General features: G+C 34.9%; 1 protein-coding gene and 1 non-coding gene across 7 annotated transcripts in view; both read left to right on the plus strand.

The window, feature by feature from the left end:
* CCSER1 (coiled-coil serine rich protein 1) overlaps positions 1-21,536 on the plus strand; it is a 1,296,175-nt gene that overhangs the window by 574,609 nt on the left and 700,030 nt on the right. The window lies entirely within an intron of this gene.
* Positions 12,876-12,948, plus strand: TRNAG-UCC (transfer RNA glycine (anticodon UCC)). Its single transcript has one exon. It is a non-coding gene; the product is annotated as a tRNA-Gly (tRNA).

Below are 21,536 nucleotides of genomic sequence, written 5' to 3' on the forward strand. Positions count from 1 at the left end.
TGACCCGAGTAGTGAAACCACAAAGCCATCCAGTCACGGCAGCCGCTGCGTCCGTGTATACACTGACACAAAATGACCAATTCGGTTTTCCTGGTATGAAATCATTCAAAGACTTGAATAGTTCTGCAGCTGTGGTGTTGGTTGGCAGCAAAAATGCACATAACATATCCTCATGCACATCCTCCTGAAAAATATATCGCACAAAAACAAGCGTTGTTGCCTTGTTGTCAACGTCGGTAGACTCATCAACCTGGATTAATTCTCTCTTAAGAGTTATGCCTCAGTATCCTCTGCTGTTTCATCAATTCGTGTAGTTACGGTGCTAGCCGAAAGAGGAACACGTGCCACCTTTTGAACTGCAGCCTCTCCTAAAAGTTCATGGCAAATGTCCTTAGCAGCAGGCAGGATCAACTCTTCACCAAAAGTAAAGGGCTTCTTAGCTTTAGCAATGTGGTTAGCCGCTAAGAATAATGCTCTCAGTGCAGAAACATTTGATGAAGTGGTGGCCTTGAATAATTGCTTCTGTTCTTCGTGTTCACATATTTTTCTTTTGAAAAACTCCAAAGGATTGTCTTTTAATGCAGGGTGCTTGGTCTCCATGTGGCGAAGCAGTTTTGAAGGTTTCATGGCTTTGTTGGATAACCAATCAGCACGCATTAAACAAAGCGGGCTTGGAGAATGTGAATCACTTGTTGCAATGAACCCGTAATTTAAGTAGGACTCTTGGTATTTTGTTTTAAATGCAGCTTTCTTTTTGTTGACAGTCTTCGAGCCTTCTGCTGTCTCATCCTTGGGTCTTTCCCCCTTTCCAAAGAAGCTCACCAGCGACATTTGTGTTTTACTCATTTTGGCTAGGGTTAGCTTGTGGGCTTACCAAAACTGTGACTGAGACAAGTGCGCAGTGTGGGAAAGGAAGTGGTAAATAAAATAATGGGCGGGCCACGTGCAGACTAAAGTAAGTGTTGGATTCTGACTTAAAGCCTGCCACCAGATGCAGCTGTGCAACTGAAGTACGTCAACTCACTTGCCACTATAAAGCCTGCCACCAGATGCAGCTTGTCCCTTGCCACTCACTGATAGGGTTTTGATATGAGTCTGCAAGCAGTTGATTTATTTTGGTCTCTGTGCAGTCACACCTCTCTGCTAATGATGATCTGTATTTGCAGCCACTCCCCAGCTCTAGCATCACCGCCTCAGCTCCACCTCAGATCGTCAGGCATTAGATTCTCATAAGAAGCATGTAACCTAGATCCCTCACGTGTGCAGTTCACAGTAGGGTTCACACTCCTATGAGAATCTAATGCCACCACTGATCTGACAGGAGGCGGAGCTCAGGTGGTAATGCGAGCGATGGGGAGCGGCTCTAAATACGGATGAAGCTTCCTCGCTCACTGGCCTGCCGCTCACCTCCTGCTGTGCGGCCCGGTTCCTAATAGGCCACCGACCGGTAGCGGTCCATGGCCTGGGGGTTGGAGACCCCTGCTGTAAAGGATGCTAAAGTGAGGAAGATGCAGTGTGTTGAATAAGAAAATAATACAACAGTACTATAATCAGATGACTAAGATAGTGAACTGAGAGAACTTCTCATGTCTCATGGTGATGGTTAGGCAGGATAAACTGTTTGGAGGGAGAAGCAGCTTACCGACATTTGTGACTATGATATCTGAATTTTCCCCCTTTCACCATCATCTTTTAGCACCATTCTACTGGCTCCCTTCAGTCCCTTTTCTCTTAAATCCTTTCTTGTCTCCTCTATTAGAACAACTTGTGCCTCCTTATAAGCTATCTGTATAACCAAAGCTTAGTCATCATTAAGTCAAAGATCCACTATTACATTTTTTGAGTAATATTTTCAGACACCAACACTTCCTCCCAAGTAGTAGACTGTATCTTTCTTTTGTGCTTTTCCTCTGTACCTCTCAAAACAAGCTCAGTTATAGTACCTATGCCAGTGCATTGGAGTAATTCCCTATGTTTCTTCATTAGACTATTATTGATCTGATGGTTGGTATGATGTCTTATTTATCTCAGAATTGGTTGTGCATAATGCATTGTCTACAGTGCCTAATTAATAATAGACTTTCAATAAATCTCACTGAATAGGAAGGATAACTAGAAAATGACATTCAGGTTTTTCAGGATGTTGGAGAAATAGAAAAAAAAAAACAAGAACAAAAACAAAAAACCTCAAGCTACTTCAGTAAAAGTGAGTTTATTTTATAAATAAAACAGGGAATTAAGGAGGAAAATAATAGCCTCAGAAGCAAAATAAGCAGAACCAGTGGTGTGCTGGTAAATGGTTAATAATCAGCCCTTTAAGGAGAAACGGATTTGTAGCATCTGCCAGTTTCTATGGTGCCCTTGCTCCACCATGGCCAATTTCAAGCTACCAGGTCAAGTCTCTGAAGTTGGAGTTGGGAAAAGGTGAGTACAGTCAGCTCTTGCAAACTCGTGTAAGGCGACTCCAGCAAAGAACTCGTGGCGAACTGGAAAATCATCATCCTCTAGTAGTCACTGTGGTTCTCATGGTCTGATATGCAACGGTCACCACATTAGTCGACCAAACTCTTTACTCCTTTTCTGTGCTGCTTTTCTTTATCTGCTTCTTCTCCTCCACTATTGCCTAATTTCTCTCAATTTTCCTTTGTTTCTAGCCGGTAACTTCTGTTTAGGATTGGCTTCTGTTGTCACATAATTCCCATCATGTCATGACTTCTGTTCACTGATGTTTATATGCTTCTTTCATACCTAATATCTATTTGTCATACGTACATTTGGGATGGCTGATATTCAAACAGTTGAGAGACATTTTTATTGATTTGGCAAGTTACTGTCTAGTATAAAATGCCAAAGTTAGTGCCCTCATTAATATTCTCTCCTATGTTTCTGCCAAGGTCAGCTTGAGGGCCAAGCTGCACCTACCCCTGGCATCACAGAATTACCTGATATGATATAACGAAACTTTTTAAATGAAGAACTTCTCAGAAACAGCTATAGGAATGGCAAGTTCTCTGATGTTTTACTCTGTACGGATAGCCTTTCTATGAGAGGGGAACATAAGGTAGACTGTATATTTTTCAAGGACAGAGAAGAGCAGGTGCCAGAATTAATAAATTTCTATGATTCTAGCGTTTTCGTATGTATAAAATACTGGTGATATAATCTGATTGCACAGAATAATTAGAATTTTCCTGTAAGCTTGATCTCATGGTCACAAATTGTGACTGCTTTTTCCTAAACGTCCAGATACTACCTTTAAATGAAAGGCAAGCAGAAAACCTGAATTCATAGATTTCTGAAACATCTTGGAAGAGTGGAACTATGAGCCATACATAAGCATTTTTAAAAATTAATTAATTAAACTTTTTATTTTATATTGTAGTATAGTTGATTAACAATGTTGTGTTAGTTTCAGGTGTGTACAGCAAAGTGATTCAGTTATACATATACATGTATCTATTCTTTTTCAAATTCTTTTCCATTGAGGTTGTTACATAATATTGAGCAGAGTTCCCTGTGCTATACAGTAAGTCCTTGTTGACTATCCATTTTAAATATAGCAGTGTGTACATGTCAGCATTTCTAAACATCTATATATCTTATATAAATATGTGTATATTCTAATTGTGTATGTATATATATATGCAAATAATTAAATGTGTATATACATATAAATGAATTAAATGTGTATATATATATGTATATATCTATTCAGAAATAGAAAACCTACATCTTTATACACAAAACTGATTTAATTCTTTTCAACATTCTCCTCACCACCACCACACATACACCACAAGTGTATATTAGTAAAAAAGCAATGATGAATAGATGAAGAACAACTTTATAGATTTCACAAAATCTACAAAATATAAGAAGTTTGAGTTAAAGAAAGGTACACTTAAATGGTTAAAATAGCTGTATTGAACTACTTAATTGTCATAAAATGAATTTTTAAAGTTATGTTTTAATATTATAAAAGATCACAGACAAAGTATAAACATTTTACTAAGAAACTTTATAAATATGCATTTGTTTAGTCTTATGTACCAAGTTAAAGTAGTCCTTTGCATGAAAGCAACCTAAATATCCATCAACAGAAGAATGGATAAAGAAGATGTGGTACATATATACAATGGAATATTACTGAGCCATAATAAGGAACCAAATTGTGTCATTTGCAGAGACGTGGATGGATCTAGAGACTGTCATACAGAGTGAAGTAAGTCAGAAAGAGAAAAACAAATATCATATAATATCGCTTGTATGTGGAATCTAGAAAAATGGTACAGATAAACTTATTTGCAAAGCAGAAATAGAGACACCGTTGTAGGGAACAAAAGCATGGATACCAAAGGGGGAAGGGAAGGGTGGGATGAATTGGGAGATTGGGATTGACATATTTACACTACTATGTATAAAATAGATAACTATGAGAACCTACTGTATAGCACAGGGAACTCTGCTCAATGCTCTGTGATGACCTAAATGGGAAGGAAGTCCAAAAAAAGAGGGGCTATGTGTATATGTATAGATGATTCACTTTGCTCTACAGCAGAAACTAACACAACATTGTAAAGCAACTATACTCCAATAAAAATTAATAATTAAAAAAAGAATAGCACATGAAGTTCAAAATCAGAAAAAATTGAATAAAAAATAAATAAAAAATAAAGTAGTCCTTTAAGTAATAATTATTGGCTATTTAGAATAAGACACACAAGATATATAATGAATAAATGAGTAAATGAAGTAATACATGCCATTTTGGGTTGAAAGTGTCTATAATTTTAACCAGTAAATTATTTTAAAAATACACTCAAGTTAAGATGTTACATTCACTTACAATATGAATGCTGACTGTATATAATTTCACTCTTTTTTTCACATTTGAATTAATGCTACTGTTAATAAGATTTTACCATTAACATCTAGTAGGGGCAGATATGAGATAGGAGATCATTTATATTTTCCTATCATATAAAATGTACACTCTTCTTCAGTAATTTGAATTTTTATCTTGTCATTTTGGGTCTTTTACAACATTTATTATCATAGTTAATAAAAGTAATAGATTGTCTATTAATATTTGAAAAATGGCAAAAAGTAAACAATAATACTATTTCTAATTCATTTCATACAATGAACAAGTATTTTGTCTGATTTATTGTTAACAAATTATTGATAATAGCCAACTAGTAAAAAACTAGAATATAAATAGAACTAATCTGGGAAGCTGTTCAGCTGCCTTTGAGAAGCTTAAAGACCACCACTTGGGGCTTCCCTGGTGGCGCAGTGGTTGAGAATCTGCCTGCTAATGCAGGGTACACGGGTTCGAGCCCTGGTCTGGGAAGATCCCACAGGCCGCGGAGCAACTGGGCCCGTGAGCCACAACTACCGAGCCTGCACGTCTGGAGCCTGTGCTCCGCAACGAGAGATGCCGCGACGCTGAAAGGCCCGCGCACCGCGATGAAGAGTGGCCCCCTCTTGCCGCAACTAGAGAAAGCCCTAGCACAGAAACAAAGACCCAACATAGCAATCAATCAATCAATCAATAAAAAATAAATCTTTAAAAGACCACCACTTGGTCTTTAAGTATAGACAGCATCACTGATAAAGCTGCATGTATGGAACACACCAAAAATACTGGTTATTTTTTCCTTAGGTATCTTATGCCTACAGAGCTATCACTTGTCACCTAATGACGGCAGTGCATGAGGTGTGGGCTGCATGGAGTGTAATGGCAGGCCTCATTTAAACAGAAAGCAAAGCAGAGTATCAAGGCCATAATATGTTCTCTGTAAGAAGTGAAGTGTTTATTAAAATAAAAGTGTAAAAGTTTTAAACTATTCATTATAATAATAACTTAATAAAACTTAACCAATTAAGCTGTTTAACAGAACAATGAAGAAAATTAATTTATGCCATGTTTGGAAACTATTTTTCTCAACAAGGGAATTCGTTGAAAATCCCTAGCCCATGATTTCCTAAAAAATCACTTGTAACTTGGATATTAGTAGCAATTCAGGCTCTCTTTTCTGCTGGCCTATGTCACTTCCAAATACTTTAATGATGACATTGTATTGTTAACCAATAAGAATTTGTCACTGCCTACTAAACTGACCAACCATTTTGTAAATACGAAATAATTTTCTTTATTCTATGAAGTATCTCATTGTTTCATTCTCCTTTGGCGGCCTATACTTCTTTCTTTTCTCAAATGAAATGTAGAGGAAAAAATCATGGCAACCCATTGTGTCTGCAACAATCTCTGTAAAATACTTCTGTCCAAGGTTCTTTCCAATCAGGAACACAATTCTTAGCAAACGGGTCACTAACTCACTTAATTAACTCTCTCCTGTGTTCTCAGAGGTGTTTCTACATCGAGCTTGAATTGGCTTATTATTTGACAAACTGTACAAGGCCTTTGGGAAACCTGTTTTTAACAAAAATGGGTTCTTAAATAGCCTTTGGTCTCCTTAAAGGATTCTGAATAACTGCATAAAATCCTAATACACTTATTAGCAGTGCATCTGTATGCAGATTTTAAACAGAATGAGAGATAAATTTCTTTCCTGACTCCCGAAGGGGCATCCTAATTTTGTGTTTCTTTAAACATTTCTTGACCTATGAACACTTAATATACAGATATTTTACCCAAGGATCACTCCAGAACTTTGACAATTAAGAAATACACCTGAAGACTTGTTTAGGATTCTCTGTACTCTTCTTTGTTAGAATCTGGGATTCAGAGGTTTAAAGGAGAGCCTTCCCCTCTTTCCATTTTTCTTACTCAGACAACTTTTAAAAAAATATTTATTCTTTTCCAGTTACTCCACTGTAGTAAGGATTGCAAAGTCAATTGAGCCATGGTTTCTTTCCTCTAAGAAATTGCATTCTAGTGAGGAGTGGGGCAAGAAACAAACAAACTACAATTATAGGCTAGATTGTTAAGGGTTAAAATAGATTTTTAAGTAAACACATCTAATTTTGACCAAGAGATTCCATATTTCCCAGAAAGCTAATATTTGAGCTGAATTTTTAATAATAAGTCAGATTGTGCTAGAATAGGGAAAGGCCATTCTGAGCAGAAGGGAAGATGGTGGAAGCATGGAGGTAAGTACAGTCTGTGTGAAGTCGTACAAGTAGTTCATGACTGTTAGCTGTATGGGTTCCTATAATGGGAGGCGGTTGAAGCCAAAAGAGTAGGCAGGATCACTGAAAACATTGGAGGAAGAAAAGGGGATGCATATATTACATTTTCATAAACTTACCTAGACAGAAACTTCTAGAACATAAATTGTTTGAAATTTGGAGACTTGCAATATGCCAAAAATCTAAACAAGAAACTCATCAATCTTAATGAAACAGCCTACCCATGTGTGAACATAGCAGGTAAGTCTTTCTAATGCAGATGGATACTCTCTTTATGAAAATATAGTTGACTCTTGAACAACTCAGGGGTTAATCCAAGTATAATTTATAGTCGGCCCTCCACATCTGTGGAGTCAACCAACCTTGCAGATTGTGTAGTACTGTATTATTACTATTGAAAAATATCACCTTATAAGTGGACCTGTACAGTTCAAACTCATGTTGTTCAAGGGGCAGTTGAACACACAGTTTCCCCAATTCATGTAAAATGTTCTTTATGCAAAAGTTTTATTTATAAATCAGATTTTCAGGATTGTGTATATTAAGCAACACCAGGTACAACTAAGTAGAAGTAAAATATCTTAACACTTAAACAGAAATTAATTGATTTTATTTGTATATATTACCTATTTGTAATAAATTGTATACAAATAATTTGAAGTAAATCATAATCAAAAGGACCTTGTCCTTATGTGACAAATGCCATCTGGTATTAAAATTAAACGTTATACACATACGTACACATTAATGGAGTTTAGTTTTTTTTTTCTGGAGTCTTTCTCTGTGTTCACAAATTCTGACAGTAACTCATATTTATCTCTCCATTGATACAGAAGTAGAGACAGTTAAAGATATAAAACATTTATGGACCCTTAAGGACCCTTAAATTTTGTGCACTAGAGCTCATATGAGATGTGTTCTATCTATACTCTGTGGTTTAGGAGATCCAGAGCAATTCATCACTACTTTCACACTCAGTTCAACTTAAGATGAATTACCTGTTGAATGTGATTGTACTACAGAGCAAGTTGAATGCCGTTTATCTGACTAGAGAATGGTACCCAGCTATCTCACAGATGCTCTGTGCATCATTCAAATTTCAAAAAATGTGTATGATAGTCATTATCTTAACATTCGCGATATTTGCCCAGCGGAGCCTTCTGGAGTGATCCCATAAGAAGACATTTAAAGAAATGTGCAGTGTAACAGATGCATTGTTCTGCTTTTCTGTGTTCCTACAGTTTTTTTGTTTTGTTTTGTTTTTTTAAGGTATAGTAAACTAATCTGAAAATAATTTAGCAATAGTGCAACTCTTCACAATTCTAAAAGAGGCAAAATGCAAAATATAGAACATTTTTTTGTAGAGTGAAGGCATCATAACATGATTGTATTTGAACTTTGGATTTGCCATTTCTTTGATGATTGAAATAATATTATAGGTTTAAACGGTTAGTTCTTCTGCTTTGAAAATTATCTGTGATCTTTTTTTCTCCCTAGAAATCAGTTGAGCTCCAGTTTGCTGATGCTAAACTAAACCAAATGGTTGTCCTAACGGTGAACTCAAAAGGCTACTTTTTTGTGAATATCTTTGTGTGTGTTATTAAGTAGATTGCTGAGAAAAATGTAATTTTTACCAAGTTATATATTAGATCATTCATATCTAGGCTGCCTTTCTTGGTCATTCTAACTTACTCTCTCTTACTTGGACCACTTGCCCTTGGGAAGATTCCGTGTTATGAGGCAGCCCTATAGACACACTCATGTTAGTGAGCTTGGAAGAGGGTGCTTTAGCTCGAGTTGATCTGTATTCGAGAAGACTGCAGCCCTGGCTTATATCTTGATTACAACCTCGAGAGACCTTAAGCCCAACACCCAGCTAAACCACACCCAGATTCCTAACTCACAGAAGCTGAATGAGATAATAAATATTCTATTTAATTTGTTACACACCTACAGATGATTAATACCACACTCAATATATGTTTGGTACTAAATATGTGAGTGGAAGGTCAAAAACTTGCAATCACAAAAGGAAAAATTAGGGCATATAAGGATTACCATTTTTAGACTGGGTCATATGTCATTTAGATTAATATTTCAGTAACATATATGTCAAAGAATGAGTTATTAAACAAGATTTTCAGTATCTTAATGTTATCCTCAATTGTTAGGAAAAAAGCCCAAAGCAAATTATCTTCCTTGTATTATCTATTATTTATTTGTTATCCTTTGGTGTATACAGAGGTTACCATCTACTGTACCAATCACTGTCTTCCTTTTTCTTCCTCTCATTTTCTCTTCTTCCACTGACCTCCTTATCCAAATCTCTCCCTGGCACTTTCTGTCTTCCTGTTACTCAGTTGCTTCATTCTTGCCTTCTTTCTCATGAGCTGCTTTTTCTCTTTCACACATGTACACACTCACAAAAGCACAACCACATGCAAATGACAAAGAAACTGAGTTACTGACAAAGTCAAACTCTAGGAGTCAAATAAAATTTCATGCTCAATAGTTTACTAAAAGTCTGAATGGAACAAGTCATTTGAACAATAATGCAAATGAAATCTATCACTTAAGTTAGGAAAACAGTAGTTTTGATGTTTTTCATTCGTTTCAAAGGAAAAAAAAGTACTAGAGGCAAGAGATATTTTAAAAATTTATTTAGAACCTAATGATTATCCTGCACATACAGAATATTGTTCTTTTGTGGGACTGCTTTTGCTGTCATAAATATAGCTATGGACTTTTTAATGCATTATTTGTTATTTAGCCTTTTATATAGCTATAATTTTAAAGTGCTTACATGCTGCTAATATTTACATAAATTTTCCTAATTATCACCTGTTGGTTTTTGTCTTAATCAGCTCAGGCTGCTGTAACTAAATACCATAGACTGGGTGGCTTAAACAACGTATACTTATTCTCACAGTTCTGGAGGCTGGGAAGGCCAAGATCAAGGTGCCAGCAAATTTGATTCCTTCAAAGGGCCCCTTCCTGGCATGCAGGTAGCCTCCTTCTTATTCTGTCCTCATATGACAGACAGAGAAAGAGAGAGAAAACTCTAGTCTCTCTGCCTCTTTTTAGGAGGACACTAATTCCATTATGAGGCCCTACCCTCACGACCTCATCTAACTTACTTCGGTGGTTAGACTTCAGCATATGAATTGGTGGGACAGTTATTCAGTCCATAATAGTCTTATCTTTAGAATAAAATCTCTTTATTAGAAAAAAAAAATTCCTATTTTATTTCTAATGGTATTTTTGTTTATTTATAAAACATGTTATTCTAAAGCTATTAGTTTAATTTATTAAATTTATCACCCAAATATTCAAAGAAATAAAAATATATTTTACATTATTTGTTATACATAATGCTATTTTTTTTACTAGTGATTTGATAATCATCTATTTTTCTTTAAATAACATTATTGAATAACCAAATTTTTTATGAAGAAATGGATGTCTTAAAGGAAAATATATTTTCATTGACCCATTTATACCATCTTACAATTTTATACTTGAATTGGTAGAAATCAAAATCTATTCTTTGTACATCCTACTCTTTCTTTTCCTCCCAACTAGAGAGAGAAAGAGCTAAAGCCCTTTTACCAGATAAAGTGATTGTATTTAGAAAATGTCAGGCGCTAAGAAGCAAAGAAATGGAACAAAAGTGACATTTTTGTAAACTAAGAAGCAAAGAAATGGAACAAAAGTGACATTTTTGTAAAAAGTGAGGTAGTATTTTGAATGTAAACAACTTCCAAATATGTTATGTTGGGCCATAGCTCATGAGGTGGTTCGGTTAATTTAAGGGTTTTCAATTTTGTGCCAATTTCATAGGTTCCAGTACTGGAATGGGAATTTGGATTTCACTTGGAACCCCAGCAGATAATACTTGCTTTTCTTTTTACACACAGCTTTGTGGGATGTATCCTCTGGTTTCCTATTACTGTTTCTACATTGCTGTGACTTAAATTGGTGTCATGGAGTGATTCTTAGGCATCATTACCGCTGGCAATTGGAAGGAGCTAAAACATATAATCAGTATAAATTTTGACTAGATAGTCCCCTGAGTTTTCAACTTTGTTTAAATCCCAGGTACTGTAAGACTAAGGCAAGAAATTACACAATTCTACTCATAAATTTTAGTTCTACAGTGACTTTTCACTCTGAGAACATTTAGCTTCAAAGCAAAAATGCTACTAATGTGGTGTAATTTAAAAAATAAAAAGAAAGAATTTATGTAACAATTTTGAATTCTAAATACATTCCATTATTTCTTAAAGATTTTCTTAGCATTGTTATTCAAAATATTATTTTAGGGGGGCAGTGAAGATTATCATTAGAGTTTTGTTTTCGAATCAGTATATTAGTTAATTAAGTTTCAGTGGTTTCATAAAAATGTTGAGAGAAAACATGGCAAACTTTATATCAATTACTTTTCACTATCAAAATTAAGACCAGTTTTTGATAGGTGATGGGTGAAAGACTTACCAAATATATATTTATTATTTATTGATGACTGCTTTATATATGCTAATAGGCAAAAATTTCTCGCAGAAAATGTCAGGTATAACTCACACTCACTACTGGAACAAAATGCAGATATTTCAGTGTCATGTGAAAAACTGACTAGGAATTACAACTCTTTAATGGCAGATTAATCAATCACCAGACTGTTTTCATACTTGAAAATATTTTCATGCTTAACGCTTAAGTTATTGTAGTTTTCCAACATTTTGAGTTGTGGTGTAGCAGATAAAATGAAGCCTCAAATCATTCTCTAATCTCAAGAACATCCTGGCAGAATTACTGTGACTTGTCTGTTAAATTGATTTCCTCTTAAAGAAAAGTAGGCTTTTCTTATTGTGTTAAAAAATGATTTTATCTAGTAAGTGTCTTTCCTTGTGAAGACCTTTCTTTTTATCACACAAAAGGAAAAATGTTATTTTTCCTCCCAAGTTTTTATATCCTCTTTTACTCACTAATCAATAATCTGTACTACAAACAAAATGAAATATAACCCAAAAAGAGTAATTTTTTGAAATGACTACAAAATAGGCAAACATTTTTAATAGTACCAATTGCCTTTATTTTAATTTTAAGCATATGCATAGCTGAATTTTATGATGCTTTCTGCCTTTAGTAAAAGTAATTGATGGTGGACTTGTATGCTGAATCACTGTGTTGTAAGATAGGAAATCAGAATATTTACAATGTAATTTTGAAAGCTACTAATAAACCTTAGGCAAGCAACTTTCCTTAGGACACTAAAAATACTTGTGGGGTTTGGAACTGGGGTACCTTGTTGTGTCTTTTACTGTTAGTGATGACGGTTAGGTTTGTTTGTTGTTGTTTTAATAAGATTACTCAGGAATAGGACATGGTTAAAAGCTATTCCTAATATTTTTAAAGTTAGATTTTATTCAACCTAGGTGATATCTATATTGAATGGAAAAACAGTTGCTGGTATTTTCTGCGTTTGTTATTTAATGATAGCTTATTGAACTGTTATGCTTTGTAATTAGAACATTTCCAGTGAAAACAAAATACATTAGAGGAGAAGCCATAAATTGCAGTTCTCCACCTGAAATTACACTAGCATTATTTCTGTAATAGCAGAAGAGAAATTAGAATGTCTTGAGTGTATAGCTCACGTAATTAAAGGAATAATTCTAAATATTGAGAGAATGTACTCTTAAAGGTAAATGTTAGGGACTTCCCTGGTGGTCCAGTGGTTAAGACTCTGTGCTTCCAATGCAGGGGGCCCGGGTTCAATCCCTGGTCAGGGAACTAGATCCCACATGCCGCAACTAAGAGCCCACATGCTGCAACTAAAGATCCTGCATGCCGCAACTAAGACCTGGCGCAGCCAAATAAATAAATAAATAAATAAAGATTTTTTTTTAAAAAAGGTAAACATTAGATTGGATGGTCAGAAACTTCAACATGCTATCGATATATGTAAAAACATAATAACATTCATCTCTTGATCAGTGACATGAGGACTATGCTTCTTAAACACTACTTAACAAGATATGATAAAATAAAATTTGATAAATTATGAAGGATATGCATGTCTTCAGAGTGAGAGAGTATAGGGGTATATAGTTTCTTCTTTATTTTCTAGTTAGTTCATGAGGTTTAACTTCTAATATTTATATGAGGCCAAAATCTTAAATATTAAATGATTCTAAGGTTAATTTTGACCTCAGGTAAAAAAAAGTATTAAGAACATTTTAAAAAGAAATATTTTTATTACTCAGAACTAACCAAAAGAGGCCAGTCAGTTCCAATGGAGTACATTCATAATTTTTCATTTACCTCTAATCTGAAATAATGCTTTATGTTTGGATTTGTTCCTTCACATTGTGACTTGAGTTTTCTATCTGATCAAAGTTATAGGTGTATTATTCCTTGGGGTGGTAATGGTTAAAAAACATCATTTGAAGTATTACTTTGTTAGAAGATCTGGTTACTAACATTTTCATGATAATGTATGAGTCATAGAAAAATTGCATTGAGATTTATTAGATGAACCTGAGATACTTAATAAATGTTTTGCCATAATTATGAATCTAATACCCTGTATGCCACAACAGTATTTTGAAGTACTATACTTTGCACTTTGCTTCACAAAAATAGCTGATCTGATATATTCCTTCTTGCTAAATGCTGTCATGTCCATCTTTTTAATACCCTCCTTGTTCATTATAAGTGCTGTTAGCCATACTGCCTAATGAAAGGTACCTCATATCAAGTCTGATTACTGCTCTAATGTTTTCCAGGCGTGCTTGGTGATGAACTTGGCATATGAAACAATTTTCTACAGTAATAAAACTAATTAAAGTAGGCAGTCATCCACATACCACTTTCTAATAAATTATAACAAGCTCATTAATCTCACCCACTCCTATCCAAAAAGTTCATTGATAGGCTTGTATGTAAGAATAAATTTCTGAGCCTTAAAAATGGATAACTAGGCTTTGTGGATTTAAGCTAAAAAAATCACAAATCGCTGATCAATGTTTTTTTTTTTTTTTTTTTTTTTTTCTGATCAATGTTTTAAATGAAATGTATAGCTTCTAAACTCTGCCCAGATTACTTATTGACAAAATCATTTTCTATTTGAGTTCTCCTATAATGGATTTAACAAGGAAAAACGAGTCATTGTATGATAATAACTCTTCAGCACCTTGAAAACTAAAACTGAATGAACCCACTCCACATATCCTCCTGGAGATCGTATAAGAATGATGAACTGAGTACTTGAGATCAAGTGATAAAAACACAGCCTGTTTTCACTCCAGAGAGTGCTAAAGTATCTGCTCAATATGTCAAAACATAATAATAATAATTTTTTGTTAACTATTTTCCAAAGATGCCTGATGAAACATCATAAGAATTATTATTCCATTCAGTTATAAATAGTTTGGCAATGTAGAACTATTGTTTTAGAGATAATTTTACTGTCAAGGAGATAAGGTTGTTAAATGTAGCACATGATGAGACAATTTCTGAACTACACATGTTAATAGTAAGAAAAGATATTTGGTGGGGTTTATTCTATCTTCATTATAATTTAATGTTTTAAAAATGTAGCTCTTTCCATTCTTAAAACTCATTAGTGCTATGACCCACATATGGATTTCTCCCTTAAGAATTTAAACTAGAAATATCTAGATTTCAAAATTAATACAGAAGGATTGTAACAGGTTAACTGAAAATAGGCACATTTTAATGTATGGTATTAACATATTCAAAATTGTTATTTACATTCATGAATTTTTAGCTAATATTTCATAGTTCCTTAGAAAATAAGAGGTTAGATATTCTGTGCAGAGTATTTTCGTTTGTAAAACAGAATTTAAAAGTCTGACAGCTTTGGTATGTAGAAGGTTAGTAAACCTGAGTAAAATGTCTCTCAATCTGGGATCAGCTATAACTCTGGGGGCCGGATGCTGTTTTATGTGAGGATGAGTTGGTTCTGTGCTGTGAATAGCAGATAGGGGACAAGCTTTTGTTACAGGTTCCTTTATTATCTAGCTGTATGGTCTTGAGAAAGTGATTTACCCAGCATGGAATTCAATATTTTCATGTGTAAAATGTGGGAGTTAGGCAAGAGCAGTGTACTCCAAACTGTTAAAAGTGCCACTGATAATAAGTTTGGTGTTTTAAGTAAATTTTTACTATGACAATCAAAAATATTGTATGAAGTACAACAATTTCCCTTTTTTTTTTGGTTTTTAAGGCGTTTTATTCTAACAACACAGTTTTGATTTTGACTGATACACAATACAGGTTTAATAGAGGTGAGGCTAGGATCAGTGTGTTAAATACTTCATATTCTACTTACAAGAAGGGTTTAGATTTCTTTTTTTTTTTAATGTTTATTTATTTATTTTCTTATTACTCATCAATTTTATACACATCAGTGTATACATGTCAATCCCAATTGCCCAATTCATCCCACCACCAACCCCCCCCAGCCACTTCCCCCCTTGATGTCCATACGTTTGTTCTCTACTTCTGTGTCTATTTCTGCCCTGCAAACCGGTTCATCTGTGCCATTTTCTAGGTTCCACATATATTCGTTTCTTTATACAATATATGTTTTACTCTTTCTGACTTACTTCACTCTGTATGACGGTCTCTAGATGCATTCACATCTCTACAAATGACCCAATTTCGTTCCTTTTTATGGCTGAGTAATATTCTGTTGTATATATGTACCACATCTTCTTTATCCATTCGTCTGTCGATGGGCATTTAGGTTGCTTCCATGTCCAGGCTATTGTAAATAGTGCTACAATGAACATTGGGGTGCATGTGTCTTTTTGAATTATGGTTTTCTCTGGGTATATGCCCAGTAGTGGGATTGCTGGGTCGTATGGTAGTTCTATTTTTAGTTTTTTTAGGAACCTCCATACTGTTCTCCATGGTGCCTGTATCAATTTACATTCCCACCAACAGTGCAAGAGGGTTCCCTTTTCTCTACACCCTCTCCAGCATTTGTTGTTTGTAGATTTTCTGATGATGCCCATTCTAACTGGTGTGAGGTAATACCTCATTGTAGTTTTGATTTGCATTTCGCTAATAATTAGTGATGTTGAGCAGCTTTTCGTGTGCTTCTTGGCCATCTGTATGTCTTCTTTGGAGAAATGTCTATTTAGGTCTTCTGCCCACTTTCGGATTGGGTTGTTTGTTTTTTTAATATTGAGCTGCTTATATATTTTAGAGATTAATCCTTTGTCCGATGATTCATTTGCAAATATTTTCTCCCATTCTGAGGGTTGTCTTTTCGTCTTGTTTATGGTTTACTTTGCTGTGCAAAAGCTTTTAAGTTTCATTAGGTCCCATTTGTTTATTTTTCTTTTTATTTCCATTACTCTAGGAGATGGATCAAAAAATATCTTGCTGTGATTTATGTCAAAGAATGTTCTTCCTGTTTTCCTCTAAGAGTTTTATAGTGCCTGGTCTTATATTTAGGTCTCTAATCCATTTTGAGTTTATTTTTGTGTATGGTGTTAGGGAGTGTTCTAATTTCATTCTTTTACATGAAGCTGTCCAGTTTTCCCAGCACCACTTATTGGAGAGACTGTCTTTTCTCCATTGTATATCCTTGCCTCCTTTGTCATAGATTAGTTGACCATAGGTGTGTGGGTTTATCTCTGGGCTTTGTATCCTGTTCATTGATCTATATGTGTGTTTTTGTGCCAGTACCATATTGTCTTGATTACTGTAGCTTTGTAGTATAGTCTGAAGTCAGGGAGCCTGATTCCTCCAGCTCCATTTTTTTCCCTCAAGACTGCTTTGGCTATTCAGGGTCTTTTGTGTCTCCATACAAGTTTTAAGATTTTTTGTTCTAGTTCTGTAAAAAATGCCATTGATAATTTGATAGGGATTGCATTGAATCTGTAGATTGCTTTGGGTAGTATGGTCATTTTGACAATATTGATTCTTCCAATCCAAGAACATGGTATATCTCTCCATCTGTTGGTATCATCTTTAATTTCTTTCATCAGTGTCTTATAGTTTTCTGCATACAGGTCTTTTGTCTCCCTAGGTAGGTTTATTCCTAGGTATTTTATTCTTTTTGTTGCAGTGGTAAATGGGAGTGTTTCCTTAATTTGTCTTTCAGATTTTTCATCATTAATGTATAGGAATGCAAGAGATTTCTGTGCATTAATTTTGTATCCTGCAACTTTACCAAGTTTATTGATTAGCTCTGGTAGTTTTCTGGTGGCATCTTTAGGATTCTGTATGTATAGTATGATGTTTTCTGCAAACAGTGACAGCTTTACTTCTTCTTTTACCATTTGTATTCCTTTTATTTCTTTTTCTTCTCTGATTGCCGTGGCTAGTACTTCCAAAACTATGTTGAATAATAGTGGTGAGAGTGGACATCCTTGTCTTGTTCCTGATCTTAGAGGAAATGCTTTCAGTTTTTCACCATTGAGAATGATGTTTGCTGTGGGTTTGTCGTATATGGCCTTTATTATGTTGAGGTAGGTTCCCTCTATGCCCACTTTCTGGAGAGTTTTTATCATAAATCAGTGTTGAATTTTGTTGAAAGATTTTTCTGCATCTATTGAGATGATCATATGGTTTTTCTTCTTCAATTTGTTAATATGGTATATCACATTGATTGATTTGCATATATTGAAGAATCCTTGCATCTCTGGGATAAATCCCACTTGATCATGGTGTATGATCCTTTTAATGTGTTGTTGGATTCTGTTTGCTAGTATTTTGTTGAGGATTTTTGCATCTATATTCATCAGTGATATTGGTATGTAATTTTCTTTTTTTGTAGTATCTCTGTCTGGTATTGGTATCAGGGTGATGGTGGCCTCATAGAATGAGTTTGGGAGTTTTCCTTCCTCTGCAATTTTTTGGAAGTGTTTGAGAAGGATGGGTGTTAGCTCTTCTGTGAATGTTTGATACAATTCGCCTGTGAAGCCATCTGATCCTGGACTTTTGTTTGTTGGAAGATTTTAATCAGAGTTTCAATTTCATTAGTTGTGCTTGGTCTGTTCATATTTTCTGTTTCTTCGTAGATCTGTCTTGGAAGGTTATACCTTTCTAAGAATTTGTCCATTTCTTCCAGGTTGTCCATTTTATTGGCATACAGTTGCTTGTGTAGTCTCTTAGGATGCTTTGTATTTCTGCCGTGTCTGTTGTAACTTCTCCCTTTTCCTTTCTAATTTTATTGATTTGAGTCCTCTCCCTCTTTTTCTTGATGAGTCTGGCTAATGGTTTATCAATTTTGTTTATCTTCTCAAAGAACCAGCTTTTAGTTTTATTGATCTTTGCTATGTTTTCTTTGTTCCTATTTCATTTATTTCTGCTCTGATCTTTATGATTTCTTTCCTTCTGCTAACTTTGGGTTTTGTTTGTTCTTCTTTCTCTAGTTCCTTTAGGTGTAACGTGAGATTGTTTATTTGAGATTTTTCTTGTTTCTTGAGGTAGGCTTGTATAGCTATAAACTTCCCTCTTAGAACTGCTTTTGCTGCATCCCACAGGTTTTGGATTGCCGTGTTTTCATTGTCATTTGTCTCTAGGTATTTTTTGATTTCTTCTTTGACTTCTTCAGTGAACTCTTGCTTATTTAGTAACGTATTGTTTAGCCTCCATGTGTTTGTTTTTTATGTATGTTTTCCCTATAATTCATTTCTAATCTCATAGCGTTTTGGTCAGAAAAGATGCATGATATGATTTCAATTTTCTTAAATTTACTGAGGCTTGATTTGTGACCCAAGATTTGATCTATCCTGGAGAATGTTCCATGCGCACTTGAGAAGAAAGTGTAATCTGCTGTTTTTGGATGGAATGTCCTATAAATATCAAGTAAATCTATCTGGTCTATTGTGTCATTTAAAGCTTGTGTTTCCTTATTACTTTTCTGTGTGGATGATCTGTCCATTGGTGTAAGTGAGGTGTTAAAGTCCCCCACTGTTATTGTGTTACTGTCGAATTCCTCTTTTAGAGCTGTTAGCAGTTGCCTTATTATTGAGGTGCTCCTATGTTGGGTGCATATATATTTATAATTGTTATATCTTCTTCTTGGATTGATCCCCTGATCATTACGTAGTGTCCTTCCTTGTCTCTTGTAACATTCTTTATTTTAAAGCCTATTTTATCTGATATGAGTATTGCTACTCCAGCTTTCTTTTGATTTCCATTTGCATGGAATATCTTTTTCCATCCCCTCACTTTCAGTCTGTATGTGTCCCTAGGGCTGAAGTGGGTCTCTTGTAGGCAGCATATATATGGGTCTTGTTTTTGTATCCATTCAGCAAGCCTGTGTCTTTTGCTTGGAGCATTTAATCCATTCACATTTAAGGTAATTATCGATATGTATGTTCCTACGACCATTTTCTTAATTGTTTTGGGTCTGTTTTTGTAGGTCCTTTTCTCCTCTTGTGTTTCCCACTTAGAGAAGTTCCTTTAGCATTTGTTGAAGAGCTGGTTTGGTGGTCCTTAACTCTCTTAGCTTTTGCTTGTCTGTAAAGCTTTTGATTTTTCCATCGAATCTGAATGAGATCCTTGTTGGGTAGAGTAATCTTGGTTGTAGGTTCTTCCCTTTCATCACTTTAAGTATATCATGTCACTCCCTTCTGGCTTGTACAGTTTCTGCTGAGAAATCAGCTGTTAACCTTATGGGAGTTCCCTTGTATGTTATTTGTCGTTTTTCCCATGCTGCTTTCAATAATTTTTCTTTGTCTTTAATTTTTGCCAATTTGATTACTGTGTGTCTTGGCGTGTTTCTCCTTCTGTTTATCCTGTATGGGACTCGGTTCACTTCCTGGACTTGAGTGGCTATTTCCTTTCCCATGTTAGGGAAGTTTTCGACTGTAATCTCTTCAAGTATTTTCTCGGGTCCTTTCTCTCTCTCTTCTCCTTCTGGGACCCCTATAATGCGAATGTTGTCCCAGAGGTCTCTTAAGCTGTCTTCATTTCTTTTCATTCTTTTTCTTTATTTTGTTCTGCTGCAGTGAATTCCACCAATCTGTCTTCCAGGTCACTTATCCGTTCTTCTGCCTCAGTTATTCTGCTATTGATTCCTTCTAGTGTAGTTTTCATTTCAGTTATTGTATTGTTCATCTCTGTTTGTTTGTTTTTTAATTCTCTAGATGTTTCTTAAACATTTCTTTCATCTTCTCCATCTTTTCCTCCATTATTTTTCCCAGGTCCTGGATCACCTTCACAATCATTATTCTGAATTCTTTTTCTGGAAGATTGCCTATCTCCGTTTCATTTAGTTGTTTTTCTGGGGTTTTATCTTGTTCCTTCATCTGGTACGTAGCCCTCTGCCTTTTCATCTTGTCTATCTTTCTGTGAATGTGGTTTTTGTTCCACAGGTTGCAGGATTGTAGTTCGTCTTGCTTCTGCTGTCTGCCCTCTGGTAGATCAACAATTTCCCTTTTTAATTCCAGTTCATTTCTTCTGAAATCAAGGTGGTACATTTTATAGCATCAAGGTGTTATAAGCCCTTAATATTTCTCTGACATTTTATTGGCATAGCCATGGATCTCCATGTAGTTTCAGAGACGGAGAAACATGCTGCTGAATAGAAGAATGTTGCATGTAAGTCTCACTAAGAGAAGTAAATTTTTGGAAAATTATCTCAAAGATAAGAGAAAATTAAATAAGAGCTTTAGGAAAATTTTCAGACCTACAACTGACCTTGTTGTGAACAGAAATCCCTGTTTGAAAATGTCTTGTTCCAATTAGTAGATCTAATTAATGGTACATATTAAGAGTTAGCTATACATTGAATAAACTTTGGTGATGTGCTTTAATATTAATAGGAAACATGACATCGTTATAACATCCAACATTTATGTAATGCTAAATAACTAATATTTATTGAGTGCTTGCAAGGCAGGCACCCCTTCTAAGTGATTTACACATATTGACACATATTAGTCTTAGTCACTCATTTTACTGCCTACAGCAACCACATAAATTAAGCACTAATATTTCCCTCATATTTCATATGTGGAAACTGAAGTGCCAAGATACTAAGGAATTTGAGAAAGGTCAGATAGCTAGTAAATGACAAAGTTTTTTAATTCTGTAACTCTGTAATACATTTCTGTTCCTTACTATTTCTATACATTTCTATTCCTCACTATTCTCCATCCTGCCACCCCTAGTAAGCCTTAGTTAACTGAGTTTTCTCATTTCTCAACTGGAAGCTTGTTTCTTTCAACATTATATACCCAGTGTCTGGCACAGGGTAGGCACTCAAAAAGTATTTAAAAAAAAAAAAAAGAATATATTTATTAATCAACAAATCTCTGTTTTAAAAGACAACTTAAGAAATGCCTCTACACATAACCTGCTGGACTCTAAGACTTCACATCCAGCACTTT

This window comes from Balaenoptera ricei, chromosome 5 (genome assembly GCF_028023285.1).
Source record: "Balaenoptera ricei isolate mBalRic1 chromosome 5, mBalRic1.hap2, whole genome shotgun sequence".
Lineage (NCBI taxonomy): Eukaryota > Metazoa > Chordata > Mammalia > Artiodactyla > Balaenopteridae > Balaenoptera > Balaenoptera ricei.